This window comes from Prionailurus viverrinus, chromosome D1, assembly GCF_022837055.1.
Source record: "Prionailurus viverrinus isolate Anna chromosome D1, UM_Priviv_1.0, whole genome shotgun sequence".
In the NCBI taxonomy this organism is placed as follows: Eukaryota; Metazoa; Chordata; class Mammalia; order Carnivora; family Felidae; genus Prionailurus; species Prionailurus viverrinus.
Window position 1 is genome coordinate 56,827,994 of NC_062570.1, and position 23,454 is coordinate 56,851,447.

The 23,454-nt window shown below is 51.7% G+C and overlaps 2 long non-coding RNA genes across 4 annotated transcripts; both read left to right on the forward strand.

Moving 5' to 3' along the window:
* The first annotated feature begins 116 nt into the window (after window positions 1-116).
* Window positions 117-1,157, forward strand: LOC125176997 (uncharacterized). Its single transcript, XR_007156458.1, has 3 exons — window positions 117-207; window positions 755-819; window positions 975-1,157. It is a non-coding gene; the product is annotated as an uncharacterized LOC125176997 (long non-coding RNA).
* A 2,552-nt stretch (window positions 1,158-3,709) lies between these two features.
* On the forward strand, window positions 3,710-22,145 carry LOC125176996 (uncharacterized). 3 transcript variants are annotated; one of them, XR_007156457.1, is made up of 4 exons: window positions 3,710-4,201; window positions 8,986-9,067; window positions 10,816-10,959; window positions 20,685-22,145. It is a non-coding gene; the product is annotated as an uncharacterized LOC125176996 (long non-coding RNA). The 3 variants fall into 3 exon arrangements; XR_007156455.1 differs by lacking the exon at window positions 20,685-22,145 and adding an exon at window positions 11,384-12,930; XR_007156456.1 differs by lacking the exons at window positions 8,986-9,067; window positions 20,685-22,145 and adding an exon at window positions 11,384-12,930.
* The last annotated feature ends 1,309 nt before the right edge of the window (window positions 22,146-23,454 follow it).

The window sequence follows — 23,454 nt, forward strand, 5'->3', positions numbered from 1 at the left end:
AAAAAAAAAAAACCAGCCAAAGACCTCCCCCAGACCGCCCTGGCTGCCGCCCCTCCCCCTGCGCGCTCTCACCCGGCCCCTGGGTCCTACTGCCCCCCAATGGGGGGGGCGCGCTGGGAACCCCCAGCAGAGAGGCCGGGCACCTGACCGCACGACCTGCGCTGCGCGTGGACACTGCGGAGACTCCGGACTTTTCCGGTTCTGGAGGTGGGGAGCGGGCGGGGGGTGGGGAGGGGGGGTAGTTCGAATCACTGAGCTGGAGGGGACACTGAGTTTCAGGGTCCAGCTCCCCAGAGAGGAGCATCCCCAATCCCCACAATCTTACCCCGGATCGCACTTCCTTCCAGCAGCCCTTTCCCTTGCAAGGTCTCTGCCCCAAGGGGATCCGTTCCCCCGTTCCCCCGTTTTAGAGCTGAAATTTAATTGGGTTCTCCGACACGCCCCCTCCTCAATCAGGACCCCTCTGCTTTGTCTCAGGGGAGGTGGTCAGAAACTGAGAAGCAGCATCTTTCTCCATCCGCAGCTTCTCCTGATCACCGGAGCTCGACCTTAGTGACTGCCCTGAGGGGAAGAGGGGTCCTGAGGGGCCCAATAGGGGACCCTCACCCTGGAAAGTCTTGAAGTGATAGAGGCGGGGACTCCGGGGGAACGTCGTGGTTTGGCCGGATCTGGAGGGGTGCGCAGGAAGGAGAACCCTGACTGTCCACTAAGTAATAGGTTGTGTGACCCTAAGCAAGTTACTTTCTTTTTCTAGGCCACAGTTCCTTCTTTGGCTGTGAAATGTGGTGCTGTCATTCGTTGCTTCCTTCCCTCCCATCTGTAAGTCTGGCTCCCTCTCTCCTTGGTTATCCCTGCCCCCTCCCGTCTGGGTTTCCTCCCATGGCTCCAGGTCTATCAACCCCTCTCACCCCACCCTCCCACAACTGATAGTCCCTTGAGCTCTGAGCTAAGCTGGATATTCAATTCTCTTCTAGGTGCTACAGATACAGCTGAGAAAAGGACAAAGTCCCCGTCCTCAAGGATGTACATGATGAGAAGGAAACATGCAGGTTAGTAGGGAACTCAAGAAGGCAGCAGAAGATTCTTTAGGACATGCCCATACCTCCCACAAGTCTTCTAATAGTGAAGGGATAAATAACAAGTGGGCACAATGTGGAGAGGAAGGGACAGGGTAGAGAGACCCTTCATTCGCTCACTCATTCATTCATTCAATCAATAAACTATCCTATCTTCTTTCTTCCTGGTGCATCCTTGGATCGTGGGGAACAAATGAATCCCAGCACCCAGTGGATGAATCATCTGGGTCCCTGGCAGAGGGGTGGGGAGAGGGCCCTTTCTGGCCACCCCAGTCTGCTGCTGGTGACTAACCTGGAAGTCTGGGTTAGGGGCTGCTGCTCAAAGTCTGATTACACAGATTACACAGACTATGAGAAATCTTAGATTAGAAGAGGTTCAGACTCTTTGAATCAGGGTCAGAATTGGAGAGAACTTGAATCCTGAAGTGACCATCATAGAAGGTGATATCTTACTTGAACCCCCATGGAATCTTTGAATCCATCTAAGGAATCTTAGAGTGTTAAATCTCATAGTCAGAGAATCTTAGAAGAAAAGAAGCAGGGGCTCTGGGCTGCAAGGCATCTCAGAGGTCGTGGATTCCTGGGCACAGTCCCAGGCAGAAGCCTCTCAACAGTATCCCAAAGGCAAGCACACAGCACCTCCAGGAACAGGGAGTCCCACAGAGGCAGCTCAGTATTCTTTCTTAGGATAGGTCTGATCATTAACAAAATTGCTCCTCTATAGAGTGGTGTCCGTTTCCTTGGAGTGGCTGTCATGGTTCTCACGTGCTTTCCTGCCTTAATTGTGTATTGCTTTTAAGGATAAGTCTTTGCTATCCAAGGAAACTGCCTGGGTCACAGGCCATACCCCACCCTCCACCCCACCCCCACGCCCAGCTTGGTCCTCAGATGGCAATCAGCCCATGCACTAAGAGTCCATCAAAGCTGGTGGAATAAACGAAAGGTTGGTCTTGGTTTCCAGTAGGTCTAGATTGTCAAAATCGAACAGATTCCCTTTCTTCCTCACTGTTCCATCTCTTAGCTCTCTGAGGCCTCGCCAACACTTTTAGGGGTAAGCTGAATGCTGTGACTCTCAGTGACTGCCCTGAGGGGGAAGAGTAAGCCGAGGCTCCTGCCCTTAGATAAACCTAGAATCCTAGAAGGTCAGAGTAGAAAGGACTAATACCCCCATTCACAGAGAGAGAATCTCCTGATACCTAAGGAAAAGGGACCCTCTGGCAGTCTTACCAGATCGCTACTGTAGCTCAAACTGGGTCAGAAGCCTCCTCTATGGCAGGATTGATGTGTCATCATTACCCTGTATTGTCACTGAGTGTCACTTAGAGACCCCGGCCTCCTACTCAGGGTCCCCGGTACCCAGCATAGCGCATGCCCAGAAGAGGAACTTGGTAAGCACAGTCAGTGAGTGAGTGATGGGAGGTGGCTGCCTGAGTCGTTGGAGCTCCAAGCACCGCCTCCGTGAAGAAAGACAACGGCTCCTTTAAATTTCCAAGATCAGCAAAAAAAAATGTTGAGAGACTTTGCCACATTATTCTTAGCTCTGAGCCTAGCCCAGGCCTGGCTGTGGCCCTTCCCCCACACTCCCGGGCTGCCCTTTCTGGAAAAAGCACTCTTTTTGGAGGGAGGAAACACTCTTGCATTGCAGAGAGACTCTCCAGCATTTCAGGTCTGGATTCCTTCAGTGCCTTCGGCTGCCTGCAGGAGCTGTTCCTGCCCCCCACATCTATCCCATCCCAGGGAGGGGTGGAAATTTGCCCAAGATCACACAGCAAGTCTGAGATCGAGCTGGGCCAGAGCCCAGACATTGGACCCCGAGTCCTCCTTCCCCCAAACCAACTTCTAATTGACCCAGCCGGATGGGCAGGCCCCGGTTCACCAGGGGTTACAGGAACAGCTTGCTCTGGCCCCAGTGGCTAGATTCACACGTCCTTGCCCCCACAGAATCCTAGGACAAAAAATAAAAGATTATTTAAGTGTTCACCATACTCATATCATATTTAACTGTTTCAGGGTAAGTAGGAATGTCACCGTCTTAAAACTGAGGAAACTGAGACTCAGGGAGGCTAAGTGGAGTCTGTTAGAGCATACAATGAGTTGCATTCAGCCCTGAGACTTAAACTAAGTCTATTTGTCCAAGGGAAGGTAGGGAAAGGGGAGGACAGAAAAATGACGTTTGCTACGGCTGGCCTCGCTGGGCACCTAACTGGTATCTCACTCTTAATTATAGGACGTTAATTGGAAGGAAGTGTAATGCTTTTATCCTTTTTTACATGGGATAAAACTGGAGCCAAAGAAGCCTCTGGAAACCAATCCATTGTGGGCCCTTTCCCTCAGAGGGCCAGGGCCACCACAGGCAGTTCTCTGAGATGCTGTCCAGGAGCCAAGAATATGCTCGCAGCCCAAAGCATGAGTCAGGGAAACGCAATTTCTGCAATCTCGGGTTCTCTCGGTGGAGTGCTAGCTGCCACGTCGAAGGGTGGGAGGCCCGTGTGGGGGTGAGGAGGGCGGGCATGGGATCTCTCCCCTCCTCCTCCCAAAGCAGGCCTGCCCCACCCCCCACCCCTCTGCCGTCCTGGCGTGGAGGGAAGTCACACGGAAAGTCCAATGCCCTCGCTCACATGCCTGACACAACACCCAGGAGACACAACACGCCCACCGACACGACACCGCGGATGCACGTGTGTCCATCCGCCCACTGCGGCCCCTTCGTGCAATCCGCGTACACCCGTAGCACCCATGCGCACGTGTCTGCATATTCTCCAGCAACGCGGATGCACCACACATAGCACACATGCCTAATAGGAACCTGTGTACAGGCACAGGCGAAAGGGCACAGCCAGGAAGTCTGGGATTCTACTCTCATCTCTCCACCCCTTCACGCCTCGGCGAAGTTACTTCTTAGTCTCTGAGTTTCAGTTTCCGTTTGTCAAATGACAGGGTGCGACTTCTTCTTGCCACCCTACTCCCTGCCAGTTGACAAACACAGGCACAGAGCTCCTGACCCCAGCGGGGGGCTCCGTCCATTGTACCAGCTCTTCCGTGGCTCCCACTGGTCCCTGGAGAAAGTCCAAGCCCCTTCTTTGCCCTCGTCACCTTGCATCAGGAGTGCCAGTTTGCAAAGACAGGTAGGTCCTTGGTGCCCCTGGGCAGAGATGCTCTGCCTTTTCAGGGCCAGAGCAAGGGAGGACGCTCTTAAGAAAGCTCAGCTTTAGGAGTGGGGGAGCACATTTTATTTTGAGTGGATGGGTAGGTCCCTCTCTTCCCCCAGCCTCTCCCTCCGAGGCCTCCTCTGGCAGCCCCATGGAAATAGCTCCAGCTGCCTGCAAGGCTGGGGGGCTGGTAGGGTGGTAGAGGCTTGTTAAATACTGCCTGGCCCTTTCCCCACCCCCACCGTCTCCCTCACCCCTCACCCAGCTCCCAGCTCTCTTCCTCTCCTCTAGGTGACACCAGCAGCTGTAATGGTAGTGATGCCCACCTCACCCACAGGGCTGACCGCCCTGTCTTCCCATCTCTGACACTCGGAAAAGGGACCCCTGAATCCTGACCACCCAACCACACCCCAGCCCTAATCTACTTCAGCCCAGTGCAGCCTCCTCTGTGTTATGAATACAGGAAGCCCTGGCTTGGATCCTATCCTAGCTCTGCTACGTTTTAGCCTTGTGCCCGTGATCTAGAGCCCCCTCTGTAAACTGGCAATGATAATCTCAAAGATAATGAGAAGCACAGATGAAACAAGGACCTGGAGAGCACTCTGAGAACTCCGAATGACATTGGGCTCTCCACTCCACACTCTGCTTGCCTCTTCTCGGCCTGGTCCAGTCCTTCCAGGCCACTCCTGCTGTGTCCTCTGAGGGCCATCCTGTTGGTTTCACTCACACCTGGCCTTGCACACACACAAGAGGATAGCAAAGCGTTGTGAGTGGCATGGCGGCTTGCCTGGGGAGGCCCAGGCAGAGGACGGCAGCCGGTAGAGGGGCAGGAACCCAACCTGGGAGTTGTTAGGAAGTCTGGGTGCTACCTCTCATTGAGTGATCTTGGAAAGTCACCTCTCTGTGCCTCACTTTCCTCATCTGTAACATGGGGATATGAGCAGGATCTAGAAGGCTCTGAGGGATTTCATTTTAAACAGGAAGAAGTGTTCTTGCAGGAGGAGAAATTGGCACACCCTTTCTAAATTGTTTTAATATTTATTAATTTTTGAGAGAGAGAGAGAGAGAGAGGCACACCCTTTCTAGAAGGCAGTTTGCATTGGGAGCTTTAAAGACCTGTTACTGAGTAATTCCCTGCAACATTGTTTGTGAGAGCAAAAATTGGAAACAACCTATCTATTGGTAGGGAGTAGGAATACCAAGAAGCTGGAAAAAACAAAAAGTAGGAAGTTCTTTATGTCCTGATACTGATATGGAAGGACAAAGTGACGGATAATGTGACGGTTCACTGCTGTTAGATGCACACACAGACCATCCCTGCCGGTGGGTGAGGAAGGAAGGTAACATTCCTTCCATTCAGGGGAAGGACTGGAGGGACAGGAGAAAGGGGGAGGGGTGAGACTTATTTTTGGACTACAGTTGACCCAGAATGACGTGGGTTTGAACTGCGTGGGTGCACTTATATGCAGACTTTTTTTTGATAAATACGGTACAATACTATAAGTGTATTTTTTCTTCCTTACAATGGTCTTAGAAACATTTTCTTTACTTTAGCTTACTTTACTATAAGGATACAGTATATAATACATATATCATACAAATAAGTGTTAATTGACTTTATGTTATCAGTAAGGCTCTTGGTCAATGGGAGACTATTAACAGTTAAGTTCCGAGGAAGTCAAAAGTTATATGTGGATTTCGGGACTCTGTGGGGGTGGGGGGGTCAGCACCCCTAATCCCTGTGTTGTTTTAGGGTCAACTGTATATGAATGCATTACGTATTCACACATTTTTTAAATTTTAAGTTATTTGTGTTCTTTTTGAAAAAAAAGATCAGTTTTTTTTTTAATTTAGCTGAAGGAAATTATTTTTGAAAATATGAGCATAGGTACAGGTACAAGGATGGTCATTACAGCCTCGTTTGTAAGGGCTGAAAATTGGAGAATGTCAGTAAGGGAGGGACCATGGGCAGCCATCATAAAGGAGGAAGTTGTTTCAGTTCTCAGTGAAAGACAGCTCAATGGATTGGTGAATAAAAAATAGAGCAGTTTATAGGGGTACCTGGGTGGCTCAGTTGATTAAGCGTCTGACTTCAGCTCAGGTCATGATCTCATGGTTTGTGAGTTTGTGCCCCGCCTTGGGCCCTGTGCTGACAGCTCAGAGCCTGGAGCCTGTTTCTGATTCTGTGTCTCTCTCTCTGCCCCTTGCCTGCTCACACTCTGTCTCTGTCTCTCAAAAATAAATAAGCATTAAAAAATTTTTTTTCAAATAGAGCTGCTTATAAAACAGCATATCTATGAAAATGCTATGTGCAGAGGCACAGATGAATGGAAGTATGTTCATACCTCACCAAAAAGCCCACTCTTGTTGTTAGATGATCTTCCACTTAATTTTTAAAACATGTCTGCTGTTTGAAGTTGTTTTATTTATTTTTTATTCTTTATTTTTAAAGATTTTATTTTTTTAAGTAATCTCTATATCCAGCGTGGGGTCAAACTCATGACCCGAGATCAAGAGTCATCTGCTCTACCAACTGAGCCAGCCAGGTGCCCCTGAAATTGTTTTATTTTTTTCAATGAATGTGTACTAATAACAGACATAGAGAAATGTGTATAATATTCATAGAAAAAGGCCAGAAGGAAATACTCTTAAGTGGTTTAATACTATTTATCTTTGGAGATAGAAATTCGTGTTATTTCTATTTTCTCCTCTCTGCTTCTCTGAAATTTTTCAATAGCATATATTACTTTTATAATCAGTTTTTAAAAATCAATGAAGTGAATGGGAAAAGAACATCCAATGGGAGGTCAAGCCAGGCCTGAAGGACCTTTGTCTGAGTGGGGGGTAGGGAAGGGCAAGCCAATGGGGCCTGGGGCTCAGAGGCCCTCACTGCAGCTCTGGGGAGGTTGGGAGGCTGGGGCTCGATCGCATCTGGCCAGGCCTGTCATTTTCCACTACCACAAGCCTGCTGGCTTTAGGCCTCAGGCTAAAATGAGTTAGGTCCTGACAGCATTTCATGGGAAGCCGCCAGGGCAGGCAGGGAGGGTCCCAACAAAGGTCACCACATGAGGGGGTAGGAGTATGTGTGGGTAAAGCTGCAGAGGATGGCCAGCCAGGGGTCTCCCAGGAGCTCTGGGGGCTGGGAAGCTTGGAGCTTCTCCCTGATGACAATTTAGCAGGGAACGGACAAGGTCACATTGGTGTTTTTCAAGTAGTTCTCTGCCTGCTGAGTGGAGAGTGATAGAAGCCAGAGAGGAGACTGTCACAATAACCCAGAGCAAGATGCTAGCGCCTGGACCCAGACAGGAACCAGGGGGCTAGAGAGGTCCTAGTGGTGGGCTGAGCATGAAGGGCCCAGGAACAGGGGGAAGGAGGACTCTGGGATGTCGGGCCTGGGTGATGGCACTTTGTCCTCTTCCTGAGATGGACCCTGGGAGGGAAGGTGGTTGTCTGTAGCTTGGAGACATCCAGGAGGAGGCAGCATCCCTTAGCCTGGCACTCGAGAGAGAGAAGGCCAGGGCGGAGAGGACGACTTGGGAGCACAGTGGAGTAAGGGACACGGTGGGCTGGAAGGTGTGGGTGAGAGCAGATACAGAGCGTGAGAAAAACAGGCTGGGGAGAATCAGGCCCAGTCCAGGCGGAGGGGGCATCTCTGCCACCGCCAGGAAGGAGAATCAGGGTGGAGCTGGCAGGTGGGGCTGGGGGCAGAGGAAGAAGGCCATGCTGGATGCTGTGCAGAGAGGGCCCCCTCCTCCCTCGCTGAGAATGCGGAGGGAGGACCAGCTTGCCCTGATTCCGTGGTGGGTGGGGTGGGTCCAAGCCGGGATCTGTACACTCGGCCAGGCCCCATTGGCTGGCGGGTGGGGGCCGGCGCAGAGACAGGCCACGCTGATGCAACGTGGGCCTATCGTTGCAGGCCCCGCTGAGGGGCTGCAGCTGTGCAGGCCGCTGCCCAGAGGTTCCAGCAGGGAGGGAGGACCGGCGCAGGCTCCAGCCCTGGGACTGCAGCCCAGCCACGCCCCAAAGCTGTCTGTTCTGACTCAGGAGGGAAACACGCCTTTCATGGAAGCACCCAGAGCCCTCCGCTCTGTGCATGTGTGTGTGGGCGCGAGGCGGGGGAGGGGCCCGCGAATGCTGCGCCGGCTCAGCGGTTCCCCTCAAGCCCAGCCTGCCGGAGGCCAGGCCGGGAAGCAGGAGGGGGGGAGTTGAGCACCTGCAGAGCCGGGGCTGAGCATCCTGGGTCCTGGGTTCCCCGCTGTGCTTAGCCTCTGACTCTGTATGCGACTCTGGGCAAATCCCTGATCCCTCTGAGCCTGTTTATCCGTCTCTTAATCTGGGACAGAGACTTGCGGGAAAGAGCTCAGAGATTGGGGACTGGCGCCGGAAGCGGCACAGCTGACCAGTCTGAGCCCCCAGACCAAGCGCAGAGGAAAGGAACTAGTATTTATGATGCCCACCCTGTGCATTCTTTGTTAAGTCCCATAACCCTGCTGGAGGTAGGTGTTTTAATTCCCATTTTGCAATGGGAAAACTGAGCCTCAAACAGCCCAGGAATGACAGAGCCTGGATTTGAATGAAGCCAGGTTTTCCCGCTTGGGGTCTGGGGTTCTGTTCATTGCAGTCAACGGGCCATACCTGAGGGCATCAGGAGGCTGACGCTGGCATCACTGATGGCCAGAACTCAGAGTTGCCCAAATCTTGGGCACTACCCCTACATAGTCCCCTTTCTGTTCTTAAGCAACATCTCCTGTTCCAAGCAGGAGATGCTTGGAGGTGTGACCAGGGGAGGAGGAAGAGGGCTGCAGAGCCCAAAAGTGCCTGACACCTTGCCGGTGTGGAGGGGTGAGTGGGGAAGACTTCTTGGAGGAGACTGCCTGGGGTTGATAAGGAGCTAACGCCAAGTAGAGAAGACGTGGAGAGGGTGAGGAAAGCGAGGTGCTCTCCTCAGGTGCACAATCAATGGCAACACTCAAACCCACAGGAATCAAGAGAAGTAATATTTTCAAAAATCAAAACCAATGCAAAAGGAAAAACCCAAGATGAACAAAATATAAAAATTTTAAATAAAGTCAGGATCCAGGCTCACTTCATGGGTGTATAACCTGTGTGGCCTCCCAAGAGCCCCACACTTGGGTAAATGTCCTGCTCTTGCCATCTTGGAATTCTGAATAATTTTTGAGGAAGGAGCCCCATGCATCACGTAGCCGGTCTGGGCAAGATCAGTTAAACAGTACTGTGTCAAGCCATATTGGAGCCTGAGCCAAAAGAGAAATATATATATAGTTGAGATTGTGGTATTTTGTTCATTGTGGATTTCTTTTTGCATTACCTTTGATTCAAAAAAAAAAAAAAAATTGGGACACCCAGGTGGCTCAGTCTGTTAAGCATCTGACTCTTGATTTCAACTCGGGTCATGATCTTACGGTTTGTGAATTTGAGCCCTGCCTTGGGCTCTGCATTCACAGAGTGGAACCTGCTTGGGATTCTCTCTCTCTCCGTCTCTTTCTGCCCCTCCCCCACTCACGTTGTCTCTCTTTCTCTCTCAAAATAAATAAATAAATGTTAAAAATGGTTATTAAAATATTGCAGATGTTATTTCTCTTGATTACTGAGGTTTTGATGCCCCTTTCTTTTAATTTGCACCCAAGTGAATGCCTCCCTGGCCTCACCCTAGACCCAGCCCGGGGAGGGGAGGGGAGGGGAGGAGAGGGGAGGAGAGGGGAGGGGAGGGGAGGGGAGGGGAGGAGAGGTGAGGAGAGGAGAGAAGAGAAGAGAGGTGAGGCAGCGGGGGAAGAGGGAACGGCAGGGCAATGGCTGGAAGATGGCCTGGCCAGCAGAACTAGCCTGCGAGGAGGTATTGGCAAGGCTGGGGGCAGGTGAACCTTCAGGCACCTCCCATGTCCCACGGAGTCCTTGCAAGAGAGGTGCCTGGATGTCTCCCCACCTTCTGATCACTGTCCAGAGCCTCAGTGCCCTATCTGTGAAGTGAGAACAAAGGTTTCTGTTCTGAGGGACAAAAGAAAAAAAAGTTGCTGAGTTTGAAACTGGAAAGCCCTATAAATGGGAACGTACGTGCACAGCGTCTGTGTTAGGTGCCATCTGCTCCCACAGGCACGCACGTGGCCATCTCCCTCACCCCCCACGCCTCTGTCCCTCCATTCTGCTTTCTCATGGCCTGGAGGCCTCCCCTGGCCCACCAAAGCCTCTCCCTTCCCTTGCCTTCTGTGTGCATGGGACAGAGACCATATTCTTGGTATTCCTTCCTTCTTTCTCTTGTGGAACAAATATTTATGGAGAATCCTCTATGCACCTGTGTTCACTATGTGACCACAGCAAGACCTTTGCTCTCAAGGAGCCTCACAGCACAGGCTGGGGGAGACAGGCTATAAGCTAAGAACCAAGTATGATAACTTCGGGTCACGATAAGGCCTATGCAGAAATGAAAACAGGTGGGTGGAGGTGGGGGGCCAGCTACTTTACATGGGGTGGCCCGAGACCCGAATGATAAGCTGTATTTGTTTCCTGTTGCTGCTATAACAAGTTACTATGAATGTAGTGGCTTAAAATAACGTAAGTGTATTATCTTACAGTTCTAGATGTCAGAAGACTAAAATGGGTCCGCGGGGCCGTGTATCTTCTGGGGCCTCTAGGCGCAAATCTGTTTCCTTGCCCTTTGGAGCTTCTGGAAGCCGCCTGCATGGCTTGACCTGTGGCCCCTTCCTCCATCTTCAAAGGTATCATCATATCTCCCCCTTCCTCTGACCCCTGTTGTACCATCACGTCTCTTTCTCTGACTCTGAACCCCTCTCCCCACCTCCCTCTTACAAGGACTCTTGTGATTCCATTGGGCCACGAGGGTCATCTCCCCATCTTCATATTCATAATTTAATCTCCTTTACCTTATGAATGAACACATCCAGGATTAGGACACAGACGTCTCTGGGGGGGCCATTATTCTGCCTACCACAGAAGCCAACCCTGTGAAAGCCTTAGAGTGGAGGAGAGCAAGCAGAAAGAATTGCATGTGCAAAGCCCTCAAGGCTAGAATGAACTCGGCATGTTCTCGGAGGAGCAAGAAGGCCACCTTTCTAGAAAGTAATGCTCCAGTTAGCTTGATTTTAACGAACTCTACTCATGGGGCCAATCCCACCTCTGCAGATGAATGCGGTACGCTCCGGGACAGCCTCACAGAGCATCTCCTTGGCACTTAAGGTCATCTCCTCCATCTCCTCAACTTCGAGCTGGCCCACACTTCACATGCTTAGGAAGAGAGCCCCGGATGTTTGGAGAAGGTGCCTGCCTGGGCAGTCGCCTGGAGCTGGAGGCCAGACTGACTCTGGTCGAGGAGTGGGCCCAGCTCCTGGCACCTGCATATAATCCTTCTTTCTTCCTTGCTAAAGGCCAGGGTTGTGTGGCTAAGGGAGGCCGGGGGCAGGAAAGGCTGGACCTCCAGCAGTGGCAGCAGCCTTCAAAGACCATATTGTTAGCTCTGAACTGCAGTGGGGAAGGTGCCAGGGTCTGGCTGAATGAAGCATCTGTGATCTCTGGGTCAGGGACTCTCCTGGGTCATACCTCCCACCCTCACCTCTGCCTGTACGTTTGGCTTCCTTAGCATCCCTTGTACTGTCCCCAGAGACCACAGCTGCCTCACTGTGCCATTGGCTGTTGGATGGTGGCCTCTCCTGTTAGAATCTAAGCTCTGAGAAGGCCAGAAGCTGTCTGTCTTGAGCACCACCAAGGCCCAGAACCCAGCCCAGGGCTCGGCTCAGAGAAGTTGTTCCATAATTGCGTGGAATGAATGAATGAATGAATGAAGAAACGAATGAATAAATGGGAGACTGTTGCCATTCTTGCTTCATCTGGTCACCTTTTCCCCCAGACCCTTGCACCAGCTTCCTCACTAGTTTCCCTGCTCTGGTCCCTCCACCACACCCTCCCCTAGCATCTAGTTAAAACCCTCCAGAAGCTCCCTGAGACTCTCAGGATCCAGCCAAGCTGCTGCCAGCCTCATTAGGCATTCACCCACCCATTCTCTTCCCTGCTCCTGCACTACCCCCTTGAACATACCAAATACCTCCCAGCCTGTGTGCCCTTGCATCGAGGGTTCCTAAGCCCAGATTGTCCTTTCTCCTCTTCTCCCCAACTGGGTGACTTCTATTCATGGTTCAGGAGACAAGCTCCTCCAGGAAGCCTGCCTGACTACCCCCAGCCTCCTCTGGGCTCCCAGAGCCTCCCCACTCCACTCCACGCTTCTCACCACCTCAGCACCAGTTGTATTTGCCCGTTATAACACCTCTGTCCCCTTCTCCAGACCTTGAGCTCCTCAAAAGCAGGCACTGAGTCTGACCCATGTTTTTGTCATAGCAAGAGCCCTGGACGTGGTCAGGCCAGAGCAAATGCTCAGCAAAGGTATAAACTCAGACCCAAGACAGTGAGGGGCCTGAGGCCAAACTAGTGGGGCGTTTCTGCCCTCTTGTGGCCATTTTGGATCACTGTGCTTTACTGTATCCTGTTCATGAGTTTCTCTAGGGTAAAGGACTGAGTCCAGGAACAGTGGTTTTCAGAATGTGGCCCCAAGACCACAGCATCAGTATCACCCTGGAACTTGTTAGAAATGAAAGTTTTTAACTGGGGCGCCTGGATGTCTCAGTCAGTGAAGCATGAGACTCTTGATCCCCATGTTGGGCATAAAGTTTAAAGAAAGAAAGAAGGAAAGACAGAAACACAGGAAGGAAGGAAGGAAGGAAGGAAGGAAGGAAGGAAGGAAGGAAGGGAGGGAGGAAGGGAGGGAGGAAGGAAAGAAGAAAGAAAGAAAGAAAGAAAGAAAGAAAGAAAGAAAGATTGATTCTTGGACTCTACCCCAGACTTATGAATCAGAAACTCTGGGTGCGAGGCCCAGAAATCTGTTTTAACAAGCTCTCCAGGTAATTCTGATGCAAGCTTGTTTGAGAATGCTTCTCCAGGAGCCCCAGGTGATCAAGGAGACAGCAAGACCCACCTAGGGTTGCTAGCTAAAACACAGGACTCCCAGTCAAAGGTGAATTTCAGAGAAACAACAAAAGATTTTTATTACAAATATTTCACCACACACATTTATACTAAAACATCATTTGTTGTGCACCTGATGCACACAGGAGAGCCGCTGCCTGGAATAGCAACAGAGGAACAGATAGAATGAGAGGCTCCAGAATGATTTATTGAGCACCTACTACGTGCCTGGCACTGTCCTGAGTAGTGGGCACGATATCCAAAAAATAGAAATGGAAGGAAAACTTATGAAGCCAGCATTACCTTGATTCCACAACCTGAGTAGTGGGCACGATAACAAAAGAAGCAGATACGAACCCCACCTTCAGTGTAAGGACTCCACGGGTCCTGCCGGCTTTGATTCCAGGTTTACACCCTAAATTGAGAGCCCTAATCAAACAGTAGAGGAGGTTGACTTTTTTTATGTTTCATTTTTCAGAGGCAAGCAGGAAGTTGTTCCACTCTTCCTCATAGATTTGATTCAAAATTACATTAGAGGCAGTGGGCTGAGGGTGGGGATGAAACAAGATTGGTGTGAGCTGATTATCGTTGCAGTGGAATGATGGGTAATGGGGGCTGCTTATACTAATCTGTCTAATTTTATGTACGTCATCCACACATTTATTTATTTATTTATTTAAAAAAAATTTTTAAAAAAAAATTTTTTTTTCAACCTTTATTTATTTTTGGGACAGAGAGAGACAGAGCATGAACGAGGGAGGGGCAGAGAGAGAGGGAGACTCAGAATCGGAAACAGGCTCCAGGCTCTGAGCCATCAGCCCAGAGCCTGACGCGGGGCTCGAACTCACAGACCGCGAGATCGTGACCTGGCTGAAGTTGGACACTTAACCAACTGCGCCACCCAGGCGCCCCTAAAAAAATTTTTTTTAATGTTTATTTATTTTTGAGACAGAGAGACAGAGCATGAACGGGGGAGGGGCAGAGAGAGAGGGAGACACAGAATCGGAAGCAGGCTCCAGGCTCTGAGCCATCAGCCCAGAGCCTGACGCGGGGCTCGAACTCACGGACCGCGAGATCGTGACCTGAGCTGAAGTCGGACGCTTAACCGACTGAGCCACCCAGGCGCCCCTATTTTTTTTTTTTTAACACAGCTCAAAGTAATATTAAAACTCTGAAATCTTCCCAGTCTAGAATGAGACCCTTCTTTCAAGCTAGTCCTGCCTCAGAAAATGGAAACCTGAAGAGGGCGCTGCTCTCCCTCTAGGACCATCACCGGCTGCTGGCTGTGGCCCCTCCAGAGTGGAGTGCAGAGCAGGAAAGAGGGCAGAAAAGGCCCTCCTTGCCTGATACGGTTGTAACCCAGCCTGGGGACACTCTGGCCATGGCGGATGTCCCAAGTTGATCTTAATTCATGGGATTCTCCCGGAGATTTTTCAGGAAACCTCCTCCTCTGGGGATCTCTCACCTGGATTTCCCCTGATGAGGCAGGGCCTCTTCTGGTTTGCAACTTCCCTGTTGCTTTCCAGCTGTCCCCGCTCTGTTGGGATCTCCTCACCGCCCCCAAAGTGGTCCTCGGGCAGAGGGACACCAGCTCAGACAGGCAGGCCCCCATCAGGTCCCCCGGATAATCAGGCATCCTCTGTCCAGTCTACCCAGGCAGCGAGCCGTTCCCAGCGGGGCCCCGGCCCTCCCCGCTCTGCTGCCACGCACAGCCCCTTGCTGTGAGAGACTGTGTGTGAGAGCACTTCTGGTCCCCGTGTCTCCCAAAGTCAAGGCTCATGTGTCAAGCTCTCTGAACAGTGCTCTGGAAACCCTCCTCACTTGACTTCGAGGAGAGAAGAGAAGCAGAGCAGAATGACAAGTCTCTCTTGTGGGTGGGTGGGGGCCAGAGGCTGGCAGGACACACCCTCTGCTGGTCCTGCAGGGTGGACTGACCCTCCATTGAGGAATCTGGGTACTGGGACCCTCTTGTCCACAGCTTTTGGAGCCCTGGTTAGACACCGGCCACAGGACCAGCCTCGTTCCCACCCCCACCCTATCACAGGACTAGAGAACCGCAGACAGAGAGCTGCTCCTTCATCACCTGGATTTGCCTGGTAAAAACTTGCTCCTCGGCAAGCCTCCATGCAAGCTCTGCCGGCTCCGGGATGACCTCCCTGATTGCCCCATGGAGCGCCCTGAGTGCTCCCACTGTTCTCCCTGGTGCTCCCACTGTATCTTGTTCTCTCCTCCATTAGAACGTTTTTTTTTTTTTTTACTTTTGAAAGCTGTCTGTTGCCATGGTTCCTCATCGGATTGTGAGTTCCTTGAAGAACCCCTGTTCTTCGAGTTTATCACTGGGTCCCTGGGACCCTGGGACCCTGGGTCCCTGGGTCACTGTGTCCCGAGTTTATCACTGGGTCCAGCACAAAGGCTGCCTGACACAAACGAGGGATGATGCAAGAACAGCAGCGATGACAACCTTCGCTGAGTGTTACCTGTGTGCCAGGCCCTGTGCCAGGCTTCATGGTGCATTGTCACATTAATCCTGCTACAGTCTTATGTGGTAGGTACTGTTCTCCCTATTTGTCAGATGGGAAAACTGAGGCTCCGAAGGTGAAATCACTGGCCAAGCTCACGTGGGTAGAAAGCAGGAGAGCCACGGTTTGACCCAAGTCCCCCTGAGTATGGAGCCCCTTGTCCTGTACTGATTCGGAGCTCACCATGTCTGACAGGTACCTGGGTGGGGGCAGGGGTGGGTGGGCACCCTTAGGTCACCCTGAGCCTGATTGCTCTGGCCCCAGCAAGCTAGGACTGCAATTTCTTGGGGTCGTAAGATGTTCAGAGAGTCAGGGGAGACAGGAGGGTCAAGACAGAAGTGGGAGGTCCTGACTTGTGAGGCCAGGGCAAGGTCAGGCCAAGACGCAATTTGGGCTATCACTTCTTGCCAGCGTTGATGGGCCTCATTTCCTTAATCTCTTAGCCCTGCTCTAGCCTTTCACCAGACCCCAGGGGCTGGCAGCCAAGGCCCCGGCTCAGAAAGCTCCCAGGGCTCCGGGAAGGGAGGAAACAAATCCCGGGAAATTTGGCAGGTCGCAACGGCTCAGTGTCTGGATGTCCCCAGGGCAGCGACGGGTCCTGGCTCGGCCACGGGTCTGTGGTGACCACCGGTCCGGGTGTGCCCACCGCTGAGGGATGTGGGGCTGCCAGTGGTAAAGCTGCCCCGGAAGCAGTTGTCATCTAGTGTCACCCATGTCATTAGATGCTTCTGGGCCCTGTATGAAGGACTCTTGGGAAGACCAGGCGGTATCAGGGCACCCAGGTGGGTCAGCCCGGGTGTGGCCCCGAGGGCTGCTGGCGAGAGCAGGGCCAGGAGTCAGAGCGAGCACTTCACTTCACTTCAGTCTTACACTGGCTGGGGGAGCCCAGGCCACTTGCCCAAATAAGATCCCTAAACCTCCTTTCTCTTCTCTACAATGAGGGGGGTAACACCCGCTTGACAGGGCTCTCGTGAGAGTGAAAATGAGGTAAGTCAGCAGAAGGAAGGCATCACTGCAGGATTAGGTTCAGCGATGAGTAACAAATCCCCAGAGTTGTTCTGGCTTAAATGAGACTTTGTTTCTCTCCCAGTTGCACGGTTGGAAATCGATGGTCCAGGGGTGGTGGCGGTGGGGGGGGGGGGGGGGGGCTCTGCTTTGTTAAGTCCTTGGGCATTCAGGCTGCTTCTAGCTCATGGCTCCTCCGACCCTAGGGTGTGGCCCTTGTCTTCAAAGACCAAGATGGCAGCTAGAGCCCCAGCCATCACATTACATGTTCCAGGTGGCAGATAAGAGATGGACCAAAGAAGTGCATGGCGCTCCCTTTAAGGGTGCTTCCCAGAAGTCCTAGGCAGCAATTTTGCTTACATTCTGTTGGCTGTAACTTTAGTCCCAGAGCCACAGCAAGAGAGTCCGTGAAAGGCGCTTTTGATGCCAAAGGGCCACCGTCCAGGTGAAAATCAGGAGTGCTACTAGTGTGGAAGACTGAGGGCACAGATACTGGGGAATTAGCAGAAGTGCCGGCCACACATGCCTGGCACAGTGCCTGACATGCATCAGAGGCATTCAGCAAATGTGAGCACCTTCTTCCCGGCCTGAGCAAGGTTATGGCCCTCGCTCCCAGGCTGGCACAGGGCCTCCCGGGGTGCCTTGATGGGATAGGCAGGAAGAGGACGGAGTTGGGACCGGCTGGGATGTAAGAGGCAGGGACATCCCTGGACGGGCCTGGCCAGCTGGTCACAGCACCACGAGGCTCAGCGTGTGCCAGCCCGCACCCGAAGGCCAGCACCCCAAGAACCCAGGAGTGGGGTCCTGGGTGGCAAGGAGTCCTCGGGAACCAGGCCAGAAGCTGGAGGCAGAAGACGCTCCAGGAAGGGGAAAGGGCTTGACCGGTATAGGCGGGACACCAAAGCCCACCCGCGAGCGGGCATGACATCAGGGTGGAAAAGCACCAGGCAGGGTCCCGGACAGCCGGGCCTGTACTGACGGCCACCGCAGAGGAAGAGAAAACATCGAAGTCAGACTTGCCCGCTTTTATTTTAGAAGCAAGCTAACAGATGTTAAGTAATCTAGGAAAAGCAGCCTCTGCCAAAAAACAGACCCAAAAATATGAAACAATGAAACCAGGCAGGGCGGCCAAGCACCAGCTCTTGTCAGGGAGATGGGGTTCTCATTCCTAAGGACATGACAGTGACAGGATCTGCTTTATGGGTACATTAGGGTCGGTGGCATAGGGGACCTTGTAAGACCACCCCAGAGGGATGCTGCTGAACGTCCCGCTACCCACCCCCCACCCCCACCTCCCACTGTTTAAATTTGGAAGCAGGGGAGCTTGCCTAAATATGTAAACCTGGTCTTGGAGCCTTGAGATTTGCCAGGCATGTTCCTTCTCCCAGTCCCTGATCTGTGGCATGCTGTTAAGCCCCCTAGTTGCACGTCCACACTGCATTGCCTGGCCCACCAACCGGTGTGGAAGGAAAGGAGCTTCAGTGTAAGCGCCAGGGGTCTGGGCCCTCCAGGCTGCCTGATGCTGAATGCGTGTCGGCTGACGGCGGGGGGGGGGGGGGGGGGGGGGGGCCTAAAGGCTTCCACGCAAGCATACCAGGGTCTCCTGTCCTGCCCTCCTAGGCGACAGCTGCATAGCTTCTCCTCTGCCCTCCCATCTCCAAGACCCCTTCCCACCTCCATCCCAGCTGATGATCTTGCCTCCTGAGTCACGGAGAAAATGAAAGCAAACGGAAAAGAGCGCCCCACCTCAGGCTCCCTCCACATCTTGTGGGTAATACAAGTCCTCAAGCTCAAGCCAGCCCTCCTCCGGTGTGCCCCCCACCCTGCCCCAGGCAGTCTGCTCTCTCCCACGCCTTCAGCTCTTCTGTCCTCTCTTCTTCCCTTGGGTATACACATGTCTCACGTGCTCTATGTCACGAAAACCTCAGTTTCCCTCTCTGTCCCTTGTCTTCCCTTCTTTTACATCAGAACCCCTCAGAGGATGGAGGCTGATCTCTGCCCCCAGGTCCAGCCTCCTGTGGTTCCTTAGCCCCGCCCCACCCCTGGGTTTCGGCCTGCTCTTCTCCCGGACTCCCCCTCTGTCTCTCTTGCCCGGTCCTCCTCTTCCCCGGATGCAGGAGGCTGCGGCTCGGTCCCGGTCTTGTCTTCTTCAGCAACCATTTCTTTACTGGTCTCATCCAAGCACGAGACTTTAAACACCGTTCCTGTGCCCCAACGCCCACGTTTCTGGACCTCTCTCAGACCCCAGATTCTGACACCCAACTGTTGGCCCGCCATGTCTGCTCGGATGTCTGAGAGACAGCTGAGAATCAGCACATCCAATCCCAAATTCTGATCTGCCCCCCAAAACCTCTCGCTCCTGTCACCTTCCTCGTGACAGATCAGGGCACTGCCATCCCTCTAGGTGCTCAGGCGGGGCCAGCCTTGACCCCTCTCTCTCACAACCTACATTCAGTTCATCAGGAAATCCTGTCGCTCCACCTTCCAAAGACTTATGGAATCTGACCACCTCTCACACCACCCTGCTGTTGCCCTCCCCTGGGCTGCCACCACCTCCCCTCTGGTTGCTGCATTCCACTGTCCCTGCTTTGAACCCACACCCCCCCCCCCACCCTTGGTCTATTTAACTCCTGAGGCAAACACTGAACCTCTCTGCTTTGAACTCGGAGGTGCTTCCCCATTTCGACGGAAGCAAAAATTCAATTCCTTACCGTGGGCTCTGGGCCCACCGATCCGCTCTCTGTGACCTCATGGATCCATCTTTTACCTTCCTCCTCCACCCCACCCCCTCCATCACCCCCTTCACTCAAGCCACATTGGCCTCCTGGCTTGAACATACTAGGTGTGCTCCACCTCAGGGCCTTTGCACCTGTGGTCTGCTTCAGGGTTTTTTGTTTTTTTTTTAACTCAGATGTCCCCTTTCTTTTTTTTTTTTTTTTTTAATTTTTTTTTTTTTCAACGTTTATTTATTTTTGGGACAGAGAGAGACAGAGCATGAACGGGGGAGGGTCAGAGAGAGAGGGAGACACAGAATCGGAAACAGGCTCCAGGCTCTGAGCCATCAGCCCAGAGCCTGACGCGGGGCTCGAACTCCGGGACCGCGAGATCGTGACCTGGCTGAAGTCGGACGCTTAACCGACTGCGCCACCCAGGCGCCCCCTCAGATGTCCCCTTTCTTGACCACTCCATTTAAAATAGTAACTCCCCTGCTGACACTCCATGTTCTCCTCTGTCTGTGGCGCTCTTTCCCTTCTCTGCAGCACGTATCTCAACTAATATCCTGTTCTTGTTTGTTTGTTTGTTTGTTTATTGTCTACCTCCCTCCACTAGAAACCAAATTTCATGATGGCAGAGATTTTCACTGCTGTATCCCCAGCACTAAAACAATGCTGAGCACAAAGCAATCGCTCAGTATACATGTATTTAAAGAATGAAGAAAGGAAAGAAGCAATGACTGCGTGAAGGAATTGCTCTCCCTGCCCAGGAGGACTGGGCTGCCCACAGGGGGCAGTAGAACAGGGGGCAACAATGACCATTGCTGCGAGTACCAGGCCCCATGCTGGGTGCTGGGGTGTGTGTGGCCTGGTAGAAGCAGACGCATAAGCTGATGTTCACAGAAGTGACTGGTAAATGAGAGGACAGAGGGAAGCCCAAGGGCCTGTGGCAGCCCAGAGGAGCGCTGACCCAGGAAGCCTTCTGTGAGGAGGTGAGCCCTGCCCGAAGTCCTACCTCGCCACTCTCTCTCCACCTATGCCATTTTGTTCTCCCTTCTCCCTCCTATCGTTGCCATGGTCCACTGAGGGTAGAGTGTACTTCCTTGGTCTGTTGACTTTGGACTTGGTCCTGTGTCCCGCTTTGGCCAGTGGAATGTGGTCAGAAGAGACTGTGTGATTGTTCTGAGCCCAGGCCTTAAGAGGCATCACGTGTTTCTGCTTGCACCCTGACAGTTGCGTGAAGAAAGCATGAGTTGGGCAGCCATTGACCTCAGAATGAGAGGCAGGTGGAACAGACCTGAGCCTGAAAGCCTGAAGCAGAGCATTTCCTGCCACGCCAGCCGACCTGCAGACTGTGAGCAAGACAGAGAGATACTGTTTATAAGACGTCAAGATTTTTAGTTGTTTGTTACGCAGCATCATTATGGCAGTAGCTGACCAGTGCACCAAGGTAAGAGAAATCATCACGAAAAGTCACATTAGAAGTCACAATGTGTGAATCCTCTCGTTGCTATCCATGCAGAATTGCTCAGTAAAACAAAAGTTCAAAATATTACAAACAAACATCATTGAGACTGAAAAGGCCTGTTTGTGTATTGATCAATGTGGGAGAAGCTGGGAAGATAGTCTGCCAAGCACCTTTTTTCCCCCCAAGAATTGCCTCTGCCCCACCATCCATGTTTGCAAACACGGATACCACATTCCTTTGCTCTCAACCTCCATGATGAAGACTGAGGACCATGGTCATTCTAGGCCGAATGCCTTCTTTCCAAGAATTTTGCAACTAGGACAGAGATAGAAAACTCGGTTTCTCTTTGGGTGGATGGACCATAATATTCATTTGGGACCTGTTGGATGGCCCTGTTTTTTGCCTCATCCAGAGGCATGACCCTACCCCTGCCCTTAGAGGTTGGGGGACTCCCCCATATCCTTTCACTGAATTCCCCTTTATGCTGAAACTTGTTCTGTTACAGAAACTGAATAAGAAGAGAAGTCTGTGGGTTCTGGCATGGGCTGGGTGCTCAGCAAAGTTTCCTTGAATTGAGTTATTATAGGAAGCCACAGTTAGTATCACCTTTCCTGAGGTGTTGGCTGGTTGGGGTATTTCCAATTTTCTACGCTGAAGAAGGGCACCCATGATTGCCTCTTAGGTGCATGACGCTCGAGACAGGACATCAACTGAGTGACTCTCCTGTTTCTTCCCCCATCCCTGCTGCTCCTGGAGATAAAGGATGCCCTTCCGTTCTCAGGCACAAGAGAAAGGCATGGTGAAAAAGAACACCAGATTATCTTTACCCCGGATTTACCCCTTCCTAGCTGTGTGACTGTGGGCGTGCTACTTAACCTCCATGTTGGCTTTCTCACGTCGATAAGTGACAACCATAACAGTCTACCCTCTAGGGCTGTGATGAGGCTTAAGAGCAAAATGCTTGTCAACAGGCAAAAACAACCTGATTCAAAAACAAGCAAAGAACTGGAGTAGACATTTCTTCAAAGAAGATAAACAGATGACCAATAAGCACATGAAAAGATGCTTAACATCACTAACCACTAGGGAATTGCAAATCGAAATCACAAAGCTGGGGCGCCTGGGTGGCTCAGCCAGTTAAGTGTCTGACTTTTGCTCAGGTCATGATCTCGCGGGTTTTGAGTTCACACCCCACATCGAGCTCTCTGCTATCTGTACAGAGCCCACTTCCGATCCTACGTCCCCCACTCTCTCTCTCTCTCTGCCCCTCCCCTGCTAGTTCTCTTTCTCTCTCTCTCAAAATAAATAAATAAACTTAAAAAAAAAAAAAAGAAGATAATACTTCGTACCCACTGGGATGGCTGTTATCAAAAAACATAAAAATAACAAGTGTTGGAGAGGATGTGGAAACACTGGAACCCTTGTGCACTGTTGGTGGGAAGGTAAAATGTTGCAGCCACTGTGGCAAACAGTATTTAACACTTAAAATTTTTTTTAAATTTTAATTAAAACATATTGAAAATAGAGCGGCCGTATAACCCAGCAATGCCACTAATGGGGATCTACCCAACAGAATTGATACCCGCACGCCCAAGTCCACAGCAGCACTTTTCACAGCAGCCAAGGGATGGAAGCAACTCCAGGGCCCATTGACGGATGGAGAAACAAAATATGTGACATATCCATACAACGGACTATTATCCGGCCTCCAAAAGGAAGGAAATTCTGGCACATGCTACAGCATGGACGAACCTTGAAGACATTACGCTGAGTGAATAAATCTGTATGGTTTCGCTTGTATGAGGTAACAAATTCATGAAGACAGAAAGTAGAATGCTGGTTGCCGGGGGGCTGGGGGATGAGGGAATAGGAAGTTATTGGGTAATGGGCGTGACTTTCAGTTTCATAAGATGAAAAAAGTCCTGGAGATGAGCAGTGCTGATGGTTGCGTGACAGTGTGCATGGGCTTTATGCCACTGAACTCTACACTAAAAATGGTGAGGGGCGCCTGGGTGGCTCCATCGGTTGGGCATCTGTCTTCGGCTCAGGTCATGATCTCGCGGTTCCTGAGTTCGAGCCCCGCGTCGGGCTCTGTGCTGACAGCTCAGAGCCTGGCGCCTGCTTCGCATTCTGTGTCTCCCCCTCTCTCCACCCCTCCCCCACTCACACACACACACACACACACACACTCTCTCTCTCTCTCTCTCTCTCACTCTCTCTCAAAAATAAATAAACACAAAAAATTAAAAATTAAACAGTGGTGAAAACATGGCCACATGGGTGGCTCAGTTGAGTGACCAACTCTTGATTTGGACTCAGGTCATGATCTCAAGGTTTGTGAGTTTGAGCCCCACGTTGGGCGCCACACTGATGGTGCAGAGCCTGCTTGGGATTCTCTCTCTCTCTCTCTCTCTCTCTCTCTCTCTCCCTCTCTCTGCTCCTCTTCCACTTGTGTGCATTCTCTCTCTCCCTCTCTCTCAAAATAAATAAACTTTAAAAAATGGTGAAAATATAAATTTTATGTCATGTATATTT